The 27,205-nt window shown below is 16.2% G+C and overlaps 1 protein-coding gene across 1 annotated transcript in view; it reads right to left on the bottom strand.

Annotated features, from left to right (window-relative positions):
- The window catches only part of LOC140406901 (sex hormone-binding globulin-like), a 64,111-nt gene that overhangs the window by 17,479 nt on the left and 19,427 nt on the right, over window positions 1–27,205 (bottom strand). The window lies entirely within an intron of this gene.

Here is a 27,205-nt window from a genome sequence, read left to right on the forward strand (position 1 = left end):
AATATAAATCTGATAATATAAATCTGATAATATACAACTGATAATATAAATCTGATAATATAAAATTGATAATATAAAACTGATAATATAAAACTGATAATATAAATCTGACAATATAAATCTGACAATATAAATCTGACAATATAAATCTGACAATATAAATCTGATAATATAAATCTGATAATATACAACTGATAATATAAATCTGATAATATAAAATTGATAATATAAATCTGATAATATAAATCTGATAATATAAATCTGACAATATAAATCTGATAATATAAATCTGATAATATAAATCTGATAATATAAATCTGACAATATAAATCTGACAATATAAATCTGACAATATAAATCTGACAATATAAATCTGATAATATAAAACACCTGATAATAGAAAACACCTGATAATATAAAACTGATAATATAAATCTGACAATATAAAACTGATAATATAAAACTGATAATATAAATCTGATAATATCAAACTGATAATATCAAACTGATAATATCAAACTGATAATATAAAACACCTGATAATATAAAACTGATAATATAAAACTGATAATATAAATCTGATAATATAAAACTGATAATATAAAACACCTGATAATATAAAACACCTGATAATATAAAACTGATAATATAAAACTGATAATATAAAACTGATAATATAAATCTGATAATATCAAACTGATAATATCAAACTGATAATATCAAACTGATAATATAAAACACCTGATAATATAAAACTGATAATATAAAACTGATAATATAAATCTGATAATATAAAACTGATAATATAAAACACCTGATAATATAAAACACCTGATAATATAAAACTGATAATATAAAACTGATAATATAAAACTGATAATATAAATCTGATAATATAAAACTGATAATATAAAACTGATAATATAAAACACCTGATAATATAAAACTGATAATATAAAACTGATAATATAAAACTGATAATATACAACTGATAATATAAAACTGATAATATAAAACTGATAATATAAAACTGATAATATAAAACTGATAATATAAAACTGATAATATAAATCTGATAATATAAATCTGATAATAAAAAACTGATAATATAAAACATCTGATAATATAAAACACCTGATAATATAAAGCTGATAATATAAATCTGACAATATAAAACTGATAATATAAATCTGATAATATAAAACTGATAATATAAAACTGATAATATAAAACACCTGATAATATAAAACACCTGATAATATAAAACACCTGATAATATAAATCTGACAATATAAAACTGATAATATAAAACTGATAATATAAATCTGATAATATAAAACTGATAATATAAAACTGATAATATAAAACACCTGATAATATAAAACACCTGATAATATAAATCTGACAATATAAAACTGATAATATAAACCTGATAATATAAAACTGATAATATAAATCCGATTATATAAAACTGATAATATAAATCTGATAATATAAATCTGACAATATAAAACTGATAATATAAAACTGATAATATAAAACTGATAATATAAATCTGATAATATAAAACTGATAATATAAAACTGATAATATAAAACTGATAATATAAATCTGATAATATAAAACTGATAATATAAAACTGATAATCCAAAACTGATAATATAAAACATCTGATAATATAAAACACCTGATAATATAAATCTGACAATATAAAACTGATAATATAAAACTGATAATATAAATCTGATAATATAAAACTGATAATATAAAACTGATAATATAAATCTGATAATATAAATCTGATAATATAAATCTGATAATATAAAACTGATAATATACAACTGATAATATAAAACTGATAATATAAATCTGATAATATAAAACTGATAATATACAACTGATAATATAAAACTGATAATATAAAACTGATAATATAAAACTGATAATATTATACTGATAATATAAAACTGATAATATAAATCTGATAATATACAACTGATAATATAAAACTGATAATATAAAACTGATAATATAAAACGGATAATATAAAACTGATAATATAAATCTGATAATATAAAACAGCTGATAATATAAAACTGATAATATAAAACTGATAATATAAAACAGATAATATAAATCTGATAATATAAAACTGATAATATACAACTGATAATATAAAACTGATAATATAAAACTGATAATATAAAACTGATAATATTATACTGATAATATAAAACTGATAATATAAATCTGATAATATACAACTGATAATATAAAACTGATAATATAAAACTGATAATATAAAACGGATAATATAAAACTGATAATATAAATCTGATAATATAAATCTGATAATATAAAACGGATAATCTCAAACACCTGATAATATAAATCTGATAATATAAAACACCTGATAATATAAATCTGATAATATAAAACTGATAATATAAAACTGATAATATAAAACATCTGATAATATAAATCTGATAATATAAAACTGAGAATATAAAACAACTGATAATATAAATCAGATAATATAAATCTGATAATATAAAACTGATAATATAAAACTGATAATATAAAACTGATAATATAAATCTGATAATATAAAACTGATAATATAAATCTGGTAATATAAAACTGATAATATAAATCTTGTAATATAAAACAGATAATATAAAACTGATAATATAAAACAACTGATAATATAAATCTGATAATATAAAACTGATAATATAAAACTGATAATATAAAACTGATAATATACAACTGATAATATAAAACTGATAATATAAAACTGATAATATACAACTGATAATATATAACTGGTAATATAAAACTGGTAATATAAATCTGATAATATAAAACTGATAATATAAAACTGATAATATACAACTGATAATATAAAACTGATAATATAAAACTGATAATATAAAACTGATAATATAAAACTGATAATATAAATCTGGTAATATAAAACTGATAATATAAAAGTGATAATGTACAACTGATAATATAAAACGGATAATATAAAACTGATAATATCAATCTGATAATATAAATCTGATAATATAAATCACCTGATAATATAAATCTGATAATATAAAACTGATAATATAAAACTGATAATATAAATCTGATAATATAAAACACCTGATAATATAAATCTGATAATATAAAACTGATAATATAAAACTGATAATATAAATCTGATAATATAAAACACCTGATAATATAAATCTGATAATATAAAACTGATAATATAAAACTGATAATATAAAACATCTGATAATATAAATCTGATAATATAAAACTGATAATATAAAACAACTGATAATATAAATCAGATAATATAAATCTGATAATATAAAACTGATAATATAAAACTGATAATATAAAACTGATAATATAAATCTGATAATATAAAACTGATAATATAAATCTGGTAATATAAAACTGATAATATAAACCTGGTAATATAAAACAGATAATATAAAACTGATAATATAAAACAACTGATAATATAAATCTGATAATATAAAACTGATAATATAAATCTGATAATATAAATCTGATAATATACAACTGATAATATAAATCTGATAATATAAAATTGATAATATAAATCTGATAATATAAATCTGATAATATAAATCTGACAATATAAATCTGACAATATAAATCTGACAATATAAATCTGACAATATAAATCTGACAATATAAATCTGACAATATAAATCTGATAATATAAATCTGACAATATAAATCTGATAATATAAATCTGATAATATACAACTGATAATATAAATCTGATAATATAAAATTGATAATATAAAACTGATAATATAAAACTGATAATATAAATCTGACAATATAAATCTGACAATATAAATCTGACAATATAAATCTGACAATATAAATCTGATAATATAAATCTGATAATATACAACTGATAATATAAATCTGATAATATAAAATTGATAATATAAATCTGATAATATAAATCTGATAATATAAATCTGACAATATAAATCTGATAATATAAATCTGATAATATAAATCTGATAATATAAATCTGACAATATAAATCTGACAATATAAATCTGACAATATAAATCTGACAATATAAATCTGATAATATAAAACACCTGATAATAGAAAACACCTGATAATATAAAACTGATAATATAAATCTGACAATATAAAACTGATAATATAAAACTGATAATATAAATCTGATAATATCAAACTGATAATATCAAACTGATAATATCAAACTGATAATATAAAACACCTGATAATATAAAACTGATAATATAAAACTGATAATATAAATCTGATAATATAAAACTGATAATATAAAACACCTGATAATATAAAACACCTGATAATATAAAACTGATAATATAAAACTGATAATATAAAACTGATAATATAAATCTGATAATATCAAACTGATAATATCAAACTGATAATATCAAACTGATAATATAAAACACCTGATAATATAAAACTGATAATATAAAACTGATAATATAAATCTGATAATATAAAACTGATAATATAAAACACCTGATAATATAAAACACCTGATAATATAAAACTGATAATATAAAACTGATAATATAAAACTGATAATATAAATCTGATAATATAAAACTGATAATATAAAACTGATAATATAAAACACCTGATAATATAAAACTGATAATATAAAACTGATAATATAAAACTGATAATATACAACTGATAATATAAAACTGATAATATAAAACTGATAATATAAAACTGATAATATAAAACTGATAATATAAAACTGATAATATAAATCTGATAATATAAATCTGATAATAAAAAACTGATAATATAAAACATCTGATAATATAAAACACCTGATAATATAAAGCTGATAATATAAATCTGACAATATAAAACTGATAATATAAATCTGATAATATAAAACTGATAATATAAAACTGATAATATAAAACACCTGATAATATAAAACACCTGATAATATAAAACACCTGATAATATAAATCTGACAATATAAAACTGATAATATAAAACTGATAATATAAATCTGATAATATAAAACTGATAATATAAAACTGATAATATAAAACACCTGATAATATAAAACACCTGATAATATAAATCTGACAATATAAAACTGATAATATAAACCTGATAATATAAAACTGATAATATAAATCCGATTATATAAAACTGATAATATAAATCTGATAATATAAATCTGACAATATAAAACTGATAATATAAAACTGATAATATAAAACTGATAATATAAATCTGATAATATAAAACTGATAATATAAAACTGATAATATAAAACTGATAATATAAATCTGATAATATAAAACTGATAATATAAAACTGATAATCCAAAACTGATAATATAAAACATCTGATAATATAAAACACCTGATAATATAAATCTGACAATATAAAACTGATAATATAAAACTGATAATATAAATCTGATAATATAAAACTGATAATATAAAACTGATAATATAAATCTGATAATATAAATCTGATAATATAAATCTGATAATATAAAACTGATAATATACAACTGATAATATAAAACTGATAATATAAATCTGATAATATAAAACTGATAATATACAACTGATAATATAAAACTGATAATATAAAACTGATAATATAAAACTGATAATATTATACTGATAATATAAAACTGATAATATAAATCTGATAATATACAACTGATAATATAAAACTGATAATATAAAACTGATAATATAAAACGGATAATATAAAACTGATAATATAAATCTGATAATATAAAACAGCTGATAATATAAAACTGATAATATAAAACTGATAATATAAAACAGATAATATAAATCTGATAATATAAAACTGATAATATACAACTGATAATATAAAACTGATAATATAAAACTGATAATATAAAACTGATAATATTATACTGATAATATAAAACTGATAATATAAATCTGATAATATACAACTGATAATATAAAACTGATAATATAAAACTGATAATATAAAACGGATAATATAAAACTGATAATATAAATCTGATAATATAAATCTGATAATATAAAACGGATAATCTCAAACACCTGATAATATAAATCTGATAATATAAAACACCTGATAATATAAATCTGATAATATAAAACTGATAATATAAAACTGATAATATAAAACATCTGATAATATAAATCTGATAATATAAAACTGAGAATATAAAACAACTGATAATATAAATCAGATAATATAAATCTGATAATATAAAACTGATAATATAAAACTGATAATATAAAACTGATAATATAAATCTGATAATATAAAACTGATAATATAAATCTGGTAATATAAAACTGATAATATAAATCTTGTAATATAAAACAGATAATATAAAACTGATAATATAAAACAACTGATAATATAAATCTGATAATATAAAACTGATAATATAAAACTGATAATATAAAACTGATAATATACAACTGATAATATAAAACTGATAATATAAAACTGATAATATACAACTGATAATATATAACTGGTAATATAAAACTGGTAATATAAATCTGATAATATAAAACTGATAATATAAAACTGATAATATACAACTGATAATATAAAACTGATAATATAAAACTGATAATATAAAACTGATAATATAAAACTGATAATATAAATCTGGTAATATAAAACTGATAATATAAAAGTGATAATGTACAACTGATAATATAAAACGGATAATATAAAACTGATAATATCAATCTGATAATATAAATCTGATAATATAAATCACCTGATAATATAAATCTGATAATATAAAACTGATAATATAAAACTGATAATATAAATCTGATAATATAAAACACCTGATAATATAAATCTGATAATATAAAACTGATAATATAAAACTGATAATATAAATCTGATAATATAAAACACCTGATAATATAAATCTGATAATATAAAACTGATAATATAAAACTGATAATATAAAACATCTGATAATATAAATCTGATAATATAAAACTGATAATATAAAACAACTGATAATATAAATCAGATAATATAAATCTGATAATATAAAACTGATAATATAAAACTGATAATATAAAACTGATAATATAAATCTGATAATATAAAACTGATAATATAAATCTGGTAATATAAAACTGATAATATAAACCTGGTAATATAAAACAGATAATATAAAACTGATAATATAAAACAACTGATAATATAAATCTGATAATATAAAACTGATAATATAAAACTGATAATATAAAACTGATAATATACAACTGATAATATAAAACTGATAATATAAAACTGATAATATACAACTGATAATATATAACTGGTAATATAAAACTGATAATATAAAACTGATAATATACAACTGATAATATATAACTGGTAATATAAAACTGGTAATATAAAACTGATAATATAAAAGTGATAATGTACAACTGATAATATAAAACGGATAATATAAAACTGATAATATCAATCTGATAATATAAATCTGATAATATAAATCACCTGATAATATAAATCTGATAATATAAAACTGATAATATAAAACTGATAATATAAATCTGATAATATAAAACACCTGATAATATAAATCTGATAATATAAAACTGATAATATAAAACTGATAATATAAAACTGATAATATAAATCTGATAATATAAAACACCTGATAATATAAATCTGATAATATAAAACTGATAATATAAAACTGATAATATAAAACATCTGATAATATAAATCTGATAATATAAAACTGATAATATAAAACAACTGATAATATAAATCAGATAATATAAATCTGATAATATAAAACTGATAATATAAAACTGATAATATAAAACTGATAATATAAATCTGATAATATAAAACTGATAATATAAATCTGGTAATATAAAACTGATAATATAAACCTGGTAATATAAAACAGATAATATAAAACTGATAATATAAAACAACTGATAATATAAATCTGATAATATAAAACTGATAATATAAAACTGATAATATAAAACTGATAATATACAACTGATAATATATAACTGGTAATATAAAACTGATAATATAAAACTGATAATATAAAACTGATAATATACAACTGATAATGTAAAACTGATAATATAAAACTGATAATATAAAACTGATAATATACAACTGATAATATATAACTGGTAATATAAAACTGGTAATATAAAACTGATAATATAAAACTGATAATGTACAACTGATAATATAAAACGGATAATATAAAACTGATAATATCAATCTGATAATATAAATCTGATAATATAAATCACCTGATAATATAAATCTGATAATATAAAACTGACAATATAAAACTGATAATATAAATCTGATAATATAAAACTGATAATATAAAACTGATAATATAAAACTGATAATATAAAACTGATAATATGAAACTGATAATATTATACTGATAATATGAAACTGATAATATTATACTGATAATATAAAACTGATAATATAAATCTGATAATATAAAACTGATAATATACAACTGATAATATAAAACTGATAATATACAACTGATAATATGAAACTGATAATATTATACTGATAATATAAAACTGATAATATAAATCTGATAATATAAAACTGATAATATACAACTGATAATATAAATCTGATAATATAAAACTGATAATATACAACTGATAATATAAAACTGATAATATACAACTGATAATATCAAACTGATAATATTATACTGATAATATAAAACTGATAATAAAAATCTGATAATATAAAACTGATAATATACAACTGATAATATAAAACTGATAATATACAACTGATAATATGAAACTGATAATATTATACTGATAATATAAAACAGATAATATAAATCTGATAAAATAAAACTGATAATATAAAACTGATAATATAAAACTGATAATATGAAACTGATAATATTATACTGATAATATAAAACTGATAATATAAATCTGATAATATAAAACTGATAATATACAACTGATAATATAAAACTGATAATATAAAACTGATAATATAAAACTGATAATATAAATCTGATAATATAAAACTGATAATATAAAACTGATAATATAAAACACCTGATAATATAAAACTGATAATATAAAACTGATAATATAAAACTGATAATATAAAACTGATAATATAAAACTGATAATATTATACTGATAATATAAAACTGATAATATAAATCTGATAATATAAAACTGATAATATACAACTGATAATATAAAACTGATAATATAAAACTGATAATATAAAACGGATAATATAAAACTGATAATATAAATCTGATAATATAAAACGGATAATCTCAAACACCTGATAATATAAATCTGATAATATAAAGCTGATAATATAAAACTGATAATATAAATCTGATAATATAAAACTGATAATATTATACTGATAATATAAAACTGATAATATAAATCTGATAATATAAAACTGATAATATACAACTGATAATATAAAACTGATAATATAAAACTGATAATATAAAACGGATAATATAAAACTGATAATATAAATCTGATAATATAAAACTGATAATATACAACTGATAATATAAAACTGATAATATAAAACTGATAACATAAAACTGATAATATAAAACTGATAATATAAATCTGATAATATAAAACACCTGATAATATAAATCTGATAATATAAAACTGATAATATAAATCTGATAATATAAAACTGATAATATAAAACTGATAATATACAACTGATAATATAAAACTAATAATATAAAACTGATAATATAAAACTGATAATATAAATCTGATAATATAAAACGGATAATCTCAAACACCTGATAATATAAATCTGATAATATAAAGCTGATAATATAAAACTGATAATATCAATCTGATAATATAAAACTGATAATATAAAGCTGATAATATAAATCTGATAATATAAAACTGATAATATAAAAGTGATAATATAAAACTGATAATATAAAACTGATAATATAAATCTGATAATATAAAACAGATAATATAAAACTGATAATATAAAACTGATAATATAAAACGGATAATATAAAACTGATAATATAAAAGTGATAATATAAAACTGATAATATAAAACTGATAATATAACTCTGATAATATAAAACAGATAATATAAAACTGATAATATAAAACTGATAATATAAATTTGATAATATAAAACAGATAATATAAATCTGATAATATAAATCTGATAATATAAAACGGATAATATAAAACTGATAATATGAATCTGATAATATAAATCTGATAATATAAAACAGATAATATAAAACTGATAATATAAAACTGATAATATAAAACTGATAATATAAATCTGATAATATAAAACAGATAATATAAAACTGATAATATAAAACTGATAATATAAATTTGATAATATAAAACAGATAATATAAATCTGATAATATAAATCTGATAATATAAAACGGATAATATAAAACTGATAATATAAAACTGATAATATAAATCTGATAATATAAAACAGATAATATAAAACTGATAATATAAAACTAATAATATAAAACTGATAATATAAATCTGATAATATAAAACTGATAATATAAAAGTGATAATATAAAACTGATAATATAAAAGTGATAATATAAATCTGATAATATAAATCAGATAATATAAAACTGATAATATAAAACTGATAATATAAAACGGATAATATAAAACTGATAATATAAATCTGATAATATAAATCTGATAATATAAAACTGATAATATAAATCTGATAATATAAAACAGATAATATTAAACTGATAATATTAAACTGATAATATAAAAGTGATAATATAAAACTGATAATATAAATCTGATAATATAAAACTGATAATATAAAACTGATAATATAAAACACCTGATAATATAAAACTGATAATATAAAACTGATAATATAAAACTGATAATATAAATCTGATAATATAAAACTGATAATATACAACTGATAATATAAAACTGATAATATAAAACTGATAATATAAAACTGATAATATACAACTGATAATATAAAACTGATAATATAAAACGGATAATATAAAACTGATAATATAAATCTGATAATATAAAACGGATAATCTCAAACACCTGATAATATAAATCTGATAATATAAAGCTGATAATATAAAACTGATAATATAAATCTGATAATATAAAACTGATAATATAAAACTGATAATATTATACTGATAATATAAAACTGATAATATAAATCTGATAATATAAAACTGATAATATACAACTGATAATATAAAACTGATAATATAAAACGGATAATATAAAACTGATAATATAAATCTGATAATATACAACTGATAATATAAAATTGATAATATAAAACTGATAATATAAAACGGATAATATAAAACTGATAATATAAATCTGATAATATAAAACTGATAATATACAACTGATAATATAAAACTGATAATATAAAACTGATAACATAAAACTGATAATATAAAACTGATAATATAAAACTGATAATATAAATCTGATAATATAAAACACCTGATAATATAAATCTGATAATATAAAACTGATAATATAAATCTGATAATATAAAACTGATAATATAAAACTGATAATATACAACTGATAATATAAAACTAATAATATAAAACTGATAATATAAAACTGATAATATAAATCTGATAATATAAAACGGATAATCTCAAACACCTGATAATATAAATCTGATAATATAAAGCTGATAATATAAAACTGATAATATCAATCTGATAATATAAAACTGATAATATAAAGCTGATAATATAAAACTGATAATATACAACTGATAATATAAAACTGATAATATACAACTGATAATATAAATCTGATAATATAAAACTGATAATATAAAACTGATAATATAAAAGTGATAATATAAAACGGATAATATAAAACTGATAATATAAATCTGATAATATAAAACAGATAATATAAAACTGATAATATAAAACTGATAATATAAAACTGATAATATAAAACTGATAATATAAATCTGATAATACAAAACTGAAAATATAAAACTGATAATATAAAAGTGATAATATAAAACGGATAATATAAAACTGATAATATAAATCTGATAATATAAAACAGATAATATAAAACTGATAATATAAATCTGATAATATAAAACTGATAATATAAAACTGATAATACAAAACTGATAATATAAATCTGATAATACAAAACTGATAATATAAAACTGATAATATAAATCTGATAATATAAAACTGATAATATAAAACTGATAATATAAAACTGATAATATAAAACTGATAATATAAAAGTGATAATATAAAACTGATAATATAAAACTGATAATATAAATCTGATAATATAAAACAGATAATATAAAACTGATAATATAAAACTGATAATATAAATCTGATAATATAAAACTGATAATATAAATCTGATAATATAAAACTGATAATAGAAAACTGATAATATAAAAGTGATAATATAAAACGGATAATATAAAACTGATAATATAAATCTGATAATATAAAACAGATAATATAAAACTGATAATATAAAACTGATAATATAAAAGTGATAATATAAAACTGATAATATAAATCTGATAATATAAAACTGATAATATAAAACTGATAATATAAAACACCTGATAATATAAAACTGATAATATAAAACTGATAATATAAAACTGATAATATAAATCTGATAATATAAAACTGATAATATACAACTGATAATATAAAACTGATAATATAAAACTGATAATATAAAACTGATAATATACAACTGATAATATAAAACTGATAATATAAAACGGATAATATAAAACTGATAATATAAATCTGATAATATAAAACGGATAATCTCAAACACCTGATAATATAAATCTGATAATATAAAGCTGATAATATAAAACTGATAATATAAATCTGATAATATAAAACTGATAATATAAAACTGATAATATTATACTGATAATATAAAACTGATAATATAAATCTGATAATATAAAACTGATAATATACAACTGATAATATAAAACTGATAATATAAAACTGATAATATAAAACGGATAATATAAAACTGATAATATAAATCTGATAATATACAACTGATAATATAAAATTGATAATATAAAACTGATAATATAAAACGGATAATATAAAACTGATAATATAAATCTGATAATATAAAACTGATAATATACAACTGATAATATAAAACAGATAATATAAAACTGATAACATAAAACTGATAATATAAAACTGATAATATAAAACTGATAATATAAATCTGATAATATAAAACACCTGATAATATAAATCTGATAATATAAAACTGATAATATAAATCTGATAATATAAAACTGATAATATAAAACTGATAATATACAACTGATAATATAAAACTAATAATATAAAACTGATAATATAAAACTGATAATATAAATCTGATAATATAAAACGGATAATCTCAAACACCTGATAATATAAATCTGATAATATAAAGCTGATAATATAAAACTGATAATATCAATCTGATAATATAAAACTGATAATATAAAGCTGATAATATAAAACTGATAATATACAACTGATAATATAAAACTGATAATATACAACTGATAATATAAATCTGATAATATAAAACTGATAATATAAAACTGATAATATAAATCTGATAATACAAAACTGATAATATAAAACTGATAATATAAAAGTGATAATATAAAACGGATAATATAAAACTGATAATATAAATCTGATAATATAAAACAGATAATATAAAACTGATAATATAAAACTGATAATATAAAACTGATAATATAAATCTGATAATACAAAACTGAAAATATAAAACTGATAATATAAAAGTGATAATATAAAACGGATAATATAAAACTGATAATATAAATCTGATAATATAAAACAGATAATATAAAACTGATAATATAAATCTGATAATATAAAACTGATAATATAAAACTGATAATACAAAACTGATAATATAAATCTGATAATACAAAACTGATAATATAAAACTGATAATATAAATCTGATAATATAAAACTGATAATATAAAACTGATAATATAAAACTGATAATATAAAACTGATAATATAAAACTGATAATATAAAACGGATAATATAAAACTGATAATATAAATCTGATAATATAAAACAGATAATATAAAACTGATAATATAAAACTGATAATATAAAAGTGATAATATAAAACTGATAATATAAAAGTGATAATATAAATCTGATAATATAAAACAGATAATATAAAACTGATAATATAAAACTGATAATATAAAACGGATAATATAAAACTGATAATATAAATCTGATAATATAAAACTGATAATATAAAACTGATAATATAAATCTGATAATATAAAACGGATAATATAAAACTGATAATATAAATCTGATAATATAAAACTGATAATATAAAAGTGATAATATAAAACTGATAATATAAAACTGATAATATAAATCTGATAATATAAAACAGATAATATAAAACTGATAATATAAAACTGATAATATAAATCTGATAATATAAAACAGATAATATAAAACTGATAATATAAAAGTGATAATATAAAACTGAAAATATAAAACTGATAATATAAATCTGATAATATAAAACAGATAATATAAAACTGATAATATAAAACTGATAATATAAAACGGATAATATAAAACTGATAATATAAATCTGATAATAAAAAACTGATAATATAAAACTGATAATATAAATCTGATAATATAAAACTGATAATATAAAAGTGATAATATAAAACTGATAATATAAAACTGATAATATAAATCTGATAATATAAATCAGATAATATAAAACTGATAATATAAAACTGATAATATAAAACGGATAATATAAAACTGATAATATAAATCTGATAATATAAAACTGATAATATAAAACTGATAATATAAATCTGATAATGTAAAACAGATAATATAAATCTGATAATATAAATCTGATAATATAAAACCGATAATATAAAACTGATAATATAAAACTGATAATATAAAAGTGATAATATAAAACTGATAATACAAAACTGATAATATAAATCTGATAATACAAAACTGATAATATAAAACTGATAATATAAATCTGATAATATAAAACTGATAATATAAAACTGATAATATAAAACTGATAATATAAAAGTGATAATATAAAACTGATAATATAAAACTGATAATATAAATCTGATAATATAAAACAGATAATATAAAACTGATAATATAAAACTGATAATATAAATCTGATAATATAAAACTGATAATATAAATCTGATAATATAAAACTGATAATAGAAAACTGATAATATAAAAGTGATAATATAAAACGGATAATATAAAACTGATAATATAAATCTGATAATATAAAACAGATAATATAAAACTGATAATATAAAACTGATAATATAAAAGTGATAATATAAAACTGATAATATAAATCTGATAATATAAAACTGATAATATAAAACTGATAATATAAAACACCTGATAATATAAAACTGATAATATAAAACTGATAATATAAAACTGATAATATAAATCTGATAATATAAAACTGATAATATACAACTGATAATATAAAACTGATAATATAAAACTGATAATATAAAACTGATAATATACAACTGATAATATAAAACTGATAATATAAAACGGATAATATAAAACTGATAATATAAATCTGATAATATAAAACGGATAATCTCAAACACCTGATAATATAAATCTGATAATATAAAGCTGATAATATAAAACTGATAATATAAATCTGATAATATAAAACTGATAATATAAAACTGATAATATTATACTGATAATATAAAACTGATAATATAAATCTGATAATATAAAACTGATAATATACAACTGATAATATAAAACTGATAATATACAACTGATAATATGAAACTGATAATATTATACTGATAATATAAAACAGATAATATAAATCTGATAAAATAAAACTGATAATATAAAACTGATAATATAAAACTGATAATATGAAACTGATAATATTATACTGATAATATAAAACTGATAATATAAATCTGATAATATAAAACTGATAATATACAACTGATAATATAAAACTGATAATATAAAACTGATAATATAAAACTGATAATATAAATCTGATAATATAAAACTGATAATATAAAACTGATAATATAAAACACCTGATAATATAAAACTGATAATATAAAACTGATAATATAAAACTGATAATATAAAACTGATAATATAAAACTGATAATATAAAACTGATAATATTATACTGATAATATAAAACTGATAATATAAATCTGATAATATAAAACTGATAATATACAACTGATAATATAAAACTGATAATATAAAACTGATAATATAAAACGGATAATATAAAACTGATAATATAAATCTGATAATATAAAACGGATAATCTCAAACACCTGATAATATAAATCTGATAATATAAAGCTGATAATATAAAACTGATAATATAAATCTGATAATATAAAACTGATAATATTATACTGATAATATAAAACTGATAATATAAATCTGATAATATAAAACTGATAATATACAACTGATAATATAAAACTGATAATATAAAACTGATAATATAAAACGGATAATATAAAACTGATAATATAAATCTGATAATATAAAACTGATAATATACAACTGATAATATAAAACTGATAATATAAAACTGATAACGTAAAACTGATAATATAAAACTGATAATATAAATCTGATAATATAAAACACCTGATAATATAAATCTGATAATATAAAACTGATAATATAAATCTGATAATATAAAACTGATAATATAAAACTGATAATATACAACTGATAATATAAAACTAATAATATAAAACTGATAATATAAAACTGATAATATAAATCTGATAATATAAAACGGATAATCTCAAACACCTGATAATATAAATCTGATAATATAAAGCTGATAATATAAAACTGATAATATCAATCTGATAATATAAAACTGATAATATAAAGCTGATAATATAAATCTGATAATATAAAACTGATAATATAAAAGTGATAATATAAAACTGATAATATAAAACTGATAATATAAATCTGATAATATAAAACAGATAATATAAAACTGATAATATAAAACTGATAATATAAAACGGATAATATAAAACTGATAATATAAAAGTGATAATATAAAACTGATAATATAAAACTGATAATATAACTCTGATAATATAAAACAGATAATATAAAACTGATAATATAAAACTGATAATATAAATTTGATAATATAAAACAGATAATATAAATCTGATAATATAAATCTGATAATATAAAACGGATAATATAAAACTGATAATATGAATCTGATAATATAAATCTGATAATATAAAACAGATAATATAAAACTGATAATATAAAACTGATAATATAAAACTGATAATATAAATCTGATAATATAAAACAGATAATATAAAACTGATAATATAAAACTGATAATATAAATTTGATAATATAAAACAGATAATATAAATCTGATAATATAAATCTGATAATATAAAACGGATAATATAAAACTGATAATATAAAACTGATAATATAAATCTGATAATATAAAACAGATAATATAAAACTGATAATATAAAACTAATAATATAAAACTGATAATATAAATCTGATAATATAAAACTGATAATATAAAAGTGATAATATAAAACTGATAATATAAAAGTGATAATATAAATCTGATAATATAAATCAGATAATATAAAACTGATAATATAAAACTGATAATATAAAACGGATAATATAAAACTGATAATATAAATCTGATAATATAAATCTGATAATATAAAACTGATAATATAAATCTGATAATATAAAACAGATAATATTAAACTGATAATATTAAACTGATAATATAAAAGTGATAATATAAAACTGATAATATAAATCTGATAATATAAAACTGATAATATAAAACTGATAATATAAAACACCTGATAATATAAAACTGATAATATAAAACTGATAATATAAAACTGATAATATAAATCTGATAATATAAAACTGATAATATACAACTGATAATATAAAACTGATAATATAAAACTGATAATATAAAACTGATAATATACAACTGATAATATAAAACTGATAATATAAAACGGATAATATAAAACTGATAATATAAATCTGATAATATAAAACGGATAATCTCAAACACCTGATAATATAAATCTGATAATATAAAGCTGATAATATAAAACTGATAATATAAATCTGATAATATAAAACTGATAATATAAAACTGATAATATTATACTGATAATATAAAACTGATAATATAAATCTGATAATATAAAACTGATAATATACAACTGATAATATAAAACTGATAATATAAAACGGATAATATAAAACTGATAATATAAATCTGATAATATACAACTGATAATATAAAATTGATAATATAAAACTGATAATATAAAACGGATAATATAAAACTGATAATATAAATCTGATAATATAAAACTGATAATATACAACTGATAATATAAAACTGATAATATAAAACTGATAACATAAAACTGATAATATAAAACTGATAATATAAAACTGATAATATAAATCTGATAATATAAAACACCTGATAATATAAATCTGATAATATAAAACTGATAATATAAATCTGATAATATAAAACTGATAATATAAAACTGATAATATACAACTGATAATATAAAACTAATAATATAAAACTGATAATATAAATCTGATAATATAAAACGGATAATCTCAAACACCTGATAATATAAATCTGATAATATAAAGCTGATAATATAAAACTGATAATATCAATCTGATAATATAAAACTGATAATATAAAGCTGATAATATAAAACTGATAATATACAACTGATAATATAAAACTGATAATATACAACTGATAATATAAATCTGATAATATAAAACTGATAATATAAAACTGATAATATAAAAGTGATAATATAAAACGGATAATATAAAACTGATAATATAAATCTGATAATATAAAACAGATAATATAAAACTGATAATATAAAACTGATAATATAAAACTGATAATATAAAACTGATAATATAAATCTGATAATACAAAACTGAAAATATAAAACTGATAATATAAAAGTGATAATATAAAACGGATAATATAAAACTGATAATATAAATCTGATAATATAAAACAGATAATATAAAACTGATAATATAAATCTGATAATATAAAACTGATAATATAAAACTGATAATACAAAACTGATAATATAAATCTGATAATACAAAACTGATAATATAAAACTGATAATATAAATCTGATAATATAAAACTGATAATATAAAACTGATAATATAAAACTGATAATATAAAACTGATAATATAAAAGTGATAATATAAAACTGATAATATAAAACTGATAATATAAATCTGATAATATAAAACAGATAATATAAAACTGATAATATAAAACTGATAATATAAATCTGATAATATAAAACTGATAATATAAATCTGATAATATAAAACTGATAATAGAAAACTGATAATATAAAAGTGATAATATAAAACGGATAATATAAAACTGATAATATAAATCTGATAATATAAAACAGATAATATAAAACTGATAATATAAAACTGATAATATAAAAGTGATAATATAAAACTGATAATATAAATCTGATAATATAAAACTGATAATATAAAACTGATAATATAAAACACCTGATAATATAAAACTGATAATATAAAACTGATAATATAAAACTGATAATATAAATCTGATAATATAAAACTGATAATATACAACTGATAATATAAAACTGATAATATAAAACTGATAATATAAAACTGATAATATACAACTGATAATATAAAACTGATAATATAAAACGGATAATATAAAACTGATAATATAAATCTGATAATATAAAACGGATAATCTCAAACACCTGATAATATAAATCTGATAATATAAAGCTGATAATATAAAACTGATAATATAAATCTGATAATATAAAACTGATAATATAAAACTGATAATATTATACTGATAATATAAAACTGATAATATAAATCTGATAATATAAAACTGATAATATACAACTGATAATATAAAACTGATAATATAAAACTGATAATATAAAACGGATAATATAAAACTGATAATATAAATCTGATAATATACAACTGATAATATAAAATTGATAATATAAAACTGATAATATAAAACGGATAATATAAAACTGATAATATAAATCTGATAATATAAAACTGATAATATACAACTGATAATATAAAACTGATAATATAAAACTGATAACATAAAACTGATAATATAAAACTGATAATATAAAACTGATAATATAAATCTGATAATATAAAACACCTGATAATATAAATCTGATAATATAAAACTGATAATATAAATCTGATAATATAAAACTGATAATATAAAACTGATAATATACAACTGATAATATAAAACTAATAATATAAAACTGATAATATAAAACTGATAATATAAATCTGATAATATAAAACGGATAATCTCAAACACCTGATAATATAAATCTGATAATATAAAGCTGATAATATAAAACTGATAATATCAATCTGATAATATAAAACTGATAATATAAAGCTGATAATATAAAACTGATAATATACAACTGATAATATAAAACTGATAATATACAACTGATAATATAAATCTGATAATATAAAACTGATAATATAAAACTGATAATATAAATCTGATAATACAAAACTGATAATATAAAACTGATAATATAAAAGTGATAATATAAAACGGATAATATAAAACTGATAATATAAATCTGATAATATAAAACAGATAATATAAAACTGATAATATAAAACTGATAATATAAAACTGATAATATAAATCTGATAATACAAAACTGAAAATATAAAACTGATAATATAAAAGTGATAATATAAAACGGATAATATAAAACTGATAATATAAATCTGATAATATAAAACAGATAATATAAAACTGATAATATAAATCTGATAATATAAAACTGATAATATAAAACTGATAATACAAAACTGATAATATAAATCTGATAATACAAAACTGATAATATAAAACTGATAATATAAATCTGATAATATAAAACTGATAATATAAAACTGATAATATAAAACTGATAATATAAAACTGATAATATAAAACGGATAATATAAAACTGATAATATAAATCTGATAATATAAAACAGATAATATAAAACTGATAATATAAAACTGATAATATAAAAGTGATAATATAAAACTGATAATATAAAAGTGATAATATAAATCTGATAATATAAAACAGATAATATAAAACTGATAATATAAAACTGATAATATAAAACGGATAATATAAAACTGATAATATAAATCTGATAATATAAAACTGATAATATAAAACTGATAATATAAATCTGATAATATAAAACGGATAATATAAAACTGATAATATAAATCTGATAATATAAAACTGATAATATAAAAGTGATAATATAAAACTGATAATATAAAACTGATAATATAAATCTGATAATATAAAACAGATAATATAAAACTGATAATATAAAACTGATAATATAAATCTGATAATATAAAACAGATAATATAAAACTGATAATATAAAAGTGATAATATAAAACTGAAAATATAAAACTGATAATATAAATCTGATAATATAAAACAGATAATATAAAACTGATAATATAAAACTGATAATATAAAACGGATAATATAAAACTGATAATATAAATCTGATAATAAAAAACTGATAATATAAAACTGATAATATAAATCTGATAATATAAAACTGATAATATAAAAGTGATAATATAAAACTGATAATATAAAACTGATAATATAAATCTGATAATATAAATCAGATAATATAAAACTGATAATATAAAACTGATAATATAAAACGGATAATATAAAACTGATAATATAAATCTGATAATATAAAACTGATAATATAAAACTGATAATATAAATCTGATAATGTAAAACAGATAATATAAATCTGATAATATAAATCTGATAATATAAAACCGATAATATAAAACTGATAATATAAAACTGATAATATAAAAGTGATAATATAAAACTGATAATACAAAACTGATAATATAAATCTGATAATACAAAACTGATAATATAAAACTGATAATATAAATCTGATAATATAAAACTGATAATATAAAACTGATAATATAAAACTGATAATATAAAAGTGATAATATAAAACTGATAATATAAAACTGATAATATAAATCTGATAATATAAAACAGATAATATAAAACTGATAATATAAAACTGATAATATAAATCTGATAATATAAAACTGATAATATAAATCTGATAATATAAAACTGATAATAGAAAACTGATAATATAAAAGTGATAATATAAAACGGATAATATAAAACTGATAATATAAATCTGATAATATAAAACAGATAATATAAAACTGATAATATAAAACTGATAATATAAAAGTGATAATATAAAACTGATAATATAAATCTGATAATATAAAACTGATAATATAAAACTGATAATATAAAACACCTGATAATATAAAACTGATAATATAAAACTGATAATATAAAACTGATAATATAAATCTGATAATATAAAACTGATAATATACAACTGATAATATAAAACTGATAATATAAAACTGATAATATAAAACTGATAATATACAACTGATAATATAAAACTGATAATATAAAACGGATAATATAAAACTGATAATATAAATCTGATAATATAAAACGGATAATCTCAAACACCTGATAATATAAATCTGATAATATAAAGCTGATAATATAAAACTGATAATATAAATCTGATAATATAAAACTGATAATATAAAACTGATAATATTATACTGATAATATAAAACTGATAATATAAATCTGATAATATAAAACTGATAATATACAACTGATAATATAAAACTGATAATATAAAACTGATAATATAAAACGGATAATATAAAACTGATAATATAAATCTGATAATATACAACTGATAATATAAAATTGATAATATAAAACTGATAATATAAAACGGATAATATAAAACTGATAATATAAATCTGATAATATAAAACTGATAATATACAACTGATAATATAAAACTGATAATATAAAACTGATAACATAAAACTGATAATATAAAACTGATAATATAAAACTGATAATATAAATCTGATAATATAAAACACCTGATAATATAAATCTGATAATATAAAACTGATAATATAAATCTGATAATATAAAACTGATAATATAAAACTGATAATATACAACTGATAATATAAAACTAATAATATAAAACTGATAATATAAAACTGATAATATAAATCTGATAATATAAAACGGATAATCTCAAACACCTGATAATATAAATCTGATAATATAAAGCTGATAATATAAAACTGATAATATCAATCTGATAATATAAAACTGATAATATAAAGCTGATAATATAAAACTGATAATATACAACTGATAATATAAAACTGATAATATACAACTGATAATATAAATCTGATAATATAAAACTGATAATATAAAACTGATAATATAAATCTGATAATACAAAACTGATAATATAAAACTGATAATATAAAACTGATAATATAAAACTGATAATATAAATCTGATAATACAAAACTGAAAATATAAAACTGATAATATAAAAGTGATAATATAAAACGGATAATATAAAACTGATAATATAAATCTGATAATATAAAACAGATAATATAAAACTGATAATATAAATCTGATAATATAAAACTGATAATATAAAACTGATAATACAAAACTGATAATATAAATCTGATAATACAAAACTGATAATATAAAACTGATAATATAAATCTGATAATATAAAACTGATAATATAAAACTGATAATATAAAACTGATAATATAAAACTGATAATATAAAAGTGATAATATAAAACTGATAATATAAAACTGATAATATAAATCTGATAATATAAAACAGATAATATAAAACTGATAATATAAAACTGATAATATAAATCTGATAATATAAAACTGATAATATAAATCTGATAATATAAAACTGATAATAGAAAACTGATAATATAAAAGTGATAATATAAAACGGATAATATAAAACTGATAATATAAATCTGATAATATAAAACAGATAATATAAAACTGATAATATAAAACTGATAATATAAAAGTGATAATATAAAACTGATAATATAAATCTGATAATATAAAACTGATAATATAAAACTGATAATATAAAACACCTGATAATATAAAACTGATAATATAAAACTGATAATATAAAACTGATAATATAAATCTGATAATATAAAACTGATAATATACAACTGATAATATAAAACTGATAATATAAAACTGATAATATAAAACTGATAATATACAACTGATAATATAAAACTGATAATATAAAACGGATAATATAAAACTGATAATATAAATCTGATAATATAAAACGGATAATCTCAAACACCTGATAATATAAATCTGATAATATAAAGCTGATAATATAAAACTGATAATATAAATCTGATAATATAAAACTGATAATATAAAACTGATAATATTATACTGATAATATAAAACTGATAATATAAATCTGATAATATAAAACTGATAATATACAACTGATAATATAAAACTGATAATATAAAACTGATAATATAAAACGGATAATATAAAACTGATAATATAAATCTGATAATATACAACTGATAATATAAAATTGATAATATAAAACTGATAATATAAAACGGATAATATAAAACTGATAATATAAATCTGATAATATAAAACTGATAATATACAACTGATAATATAAAACTGATAATATAAAACTGATAACATAAAACTGATAATATAAAACTGATAATATAAAACTGATAATATAAATCTGATAATATAAAACACCTGATAATATAAATCTGATAATATAAAACTGATAATATAAATCTGATAATATAAAACTGATAATATAAAACTGATAATATACAACTGATAATATAAAACTAATAATATAAAACTGATAATATAAAACTGATAATATAAATCTGATAATATAAAACGGATAATCTCAAACACCTGATAATATAAATCTGATAATATAAAGCTGATAATATAAAACTGATAATATCAATCTGATAATATAAAACTGATAATATAAAGCTGATAATATAAAACTGATAATATACAACTGATAATATAAAACTGATAATATACAACTGATAATATAAATCTGATAATATAAAACTGATAATATAAAACTGATAATATAAATCTGATAATACAAAACTGATAATATAAAACTGATAATATAAAAGTGATAATATAAAACGGATAATATAAAACTGATAATATAAATCTGATAATATAAAACAGATAATATAAAACTGATAATATAAAACTGATAATATAAAACTGATAATATAAATCTGATAATACAAAACTGAAAATATAAAACTGATAATATAAAAGTGATAATATAAAACGGATAATATAAAACTGATAATATAAATCTGATAATATAAAACAGATAATATAAAACTGATAATATAAATCTGATAATATAAAACTGATAATATAAAACTGATAATACAAAACTGATAATATAAATCTGATAATACAAAACTGATAATATAAAACTGATAATATAAATCTGATAATATAAAACTGATAATATAAAACTGATAATATAAAACTGATAATATAAAACTGATAATATAAAACGGATAATATAAAACTGATAATATAAATCTGATAATATAAAACAGATAATATAAAACTGATAATATAAAACTGATAATATAAAAGTGATAATATAAAACTGATAATATAAAAGTGATAATATAAATCTGATAATATAAAACAGATAATATAAAACTGATAATATAAAACTGATAATATAAAACGGATAATATAAAACTGATAATATAAATCTGATAATATAAAACTGATAATATAAAACTGATAATATAAATCTGATAATATAAAACGGATAATATAAAACTGATAATATAAATCTGATAATATAAAACTGATAATATAAAAGTGATAATATAAAACTGATAATATAAAACTGATAATATAAATCTGATAATATAAAACAGATAATATAAAACTGATAATATAAAACTGATAATATAAATCTGATAATATAAAACAGATAATATAAAACTGATAATATAAAAGTGATAATATAAAACTGAAAATATAAAACTGATAATATAAATCTGATAATATAAAACAGATAATATAAAACTGATAATATAAAACTGATAATATAAAACGGATAATATAAAACTGATAATATAAATCTGATAATAAAAAACTGATAATATAAAACTGATAATATAAATCTGATAATATAAAACTGATAATATAAAAGTGATAATATAAAACTGATAATATAAAACTGATAATATAAATCTGATAATATAAATCAGATAATATAAAACTGATAATATAAAACTGATAATATAAAACGGATAATATAAAACTGATAATATAAATCTGATAATATAAAACTGATAATATAAAACTGATAATATAAATCTGATAATGTAAAACAGATAATATAAATCTGATAATATAAATCTGATAATATAAAACCGATAATATAAAACTGATAATATAAAACTGATAATATAAAAGTGATAATATAAAACTGATAATACAAAACTGATAATATAAATCTGATAATACAAAACTGATAATATAAAACTGATAATATAAATCTGATAATATAAAACTGATAATATAAAACTGATAATATAAAACTGATAATATAAAAGTGATAATATAAAACTGATAATATAAAACTGATAATATAAATCTGATAATATAAAACAGATAATATAAAACTGATAATATAAAACTGATAATATAAATCTGATAATATAAAACTGATAATATAAA

This window comes from Scyliorhinus torazame, unplaced genomic scaffold (assembly GCF_047496885.1).
Source record: "Scyliorhinus torazame isolate Kashiwa2021f unplaced genomic scaffold, sScyTor2.1 scaffold_1006, whole genome shotgun sequence".
In the NCBI taxonomy this organism is placed as follows: domain Eukaryota; kingdom Metazoa; phylum Chordata; class Chondrichthyes; order Carcharhiniformes; family Scyliorhinidae; genus Scyliorhinus; species Scyliorhinus torazame.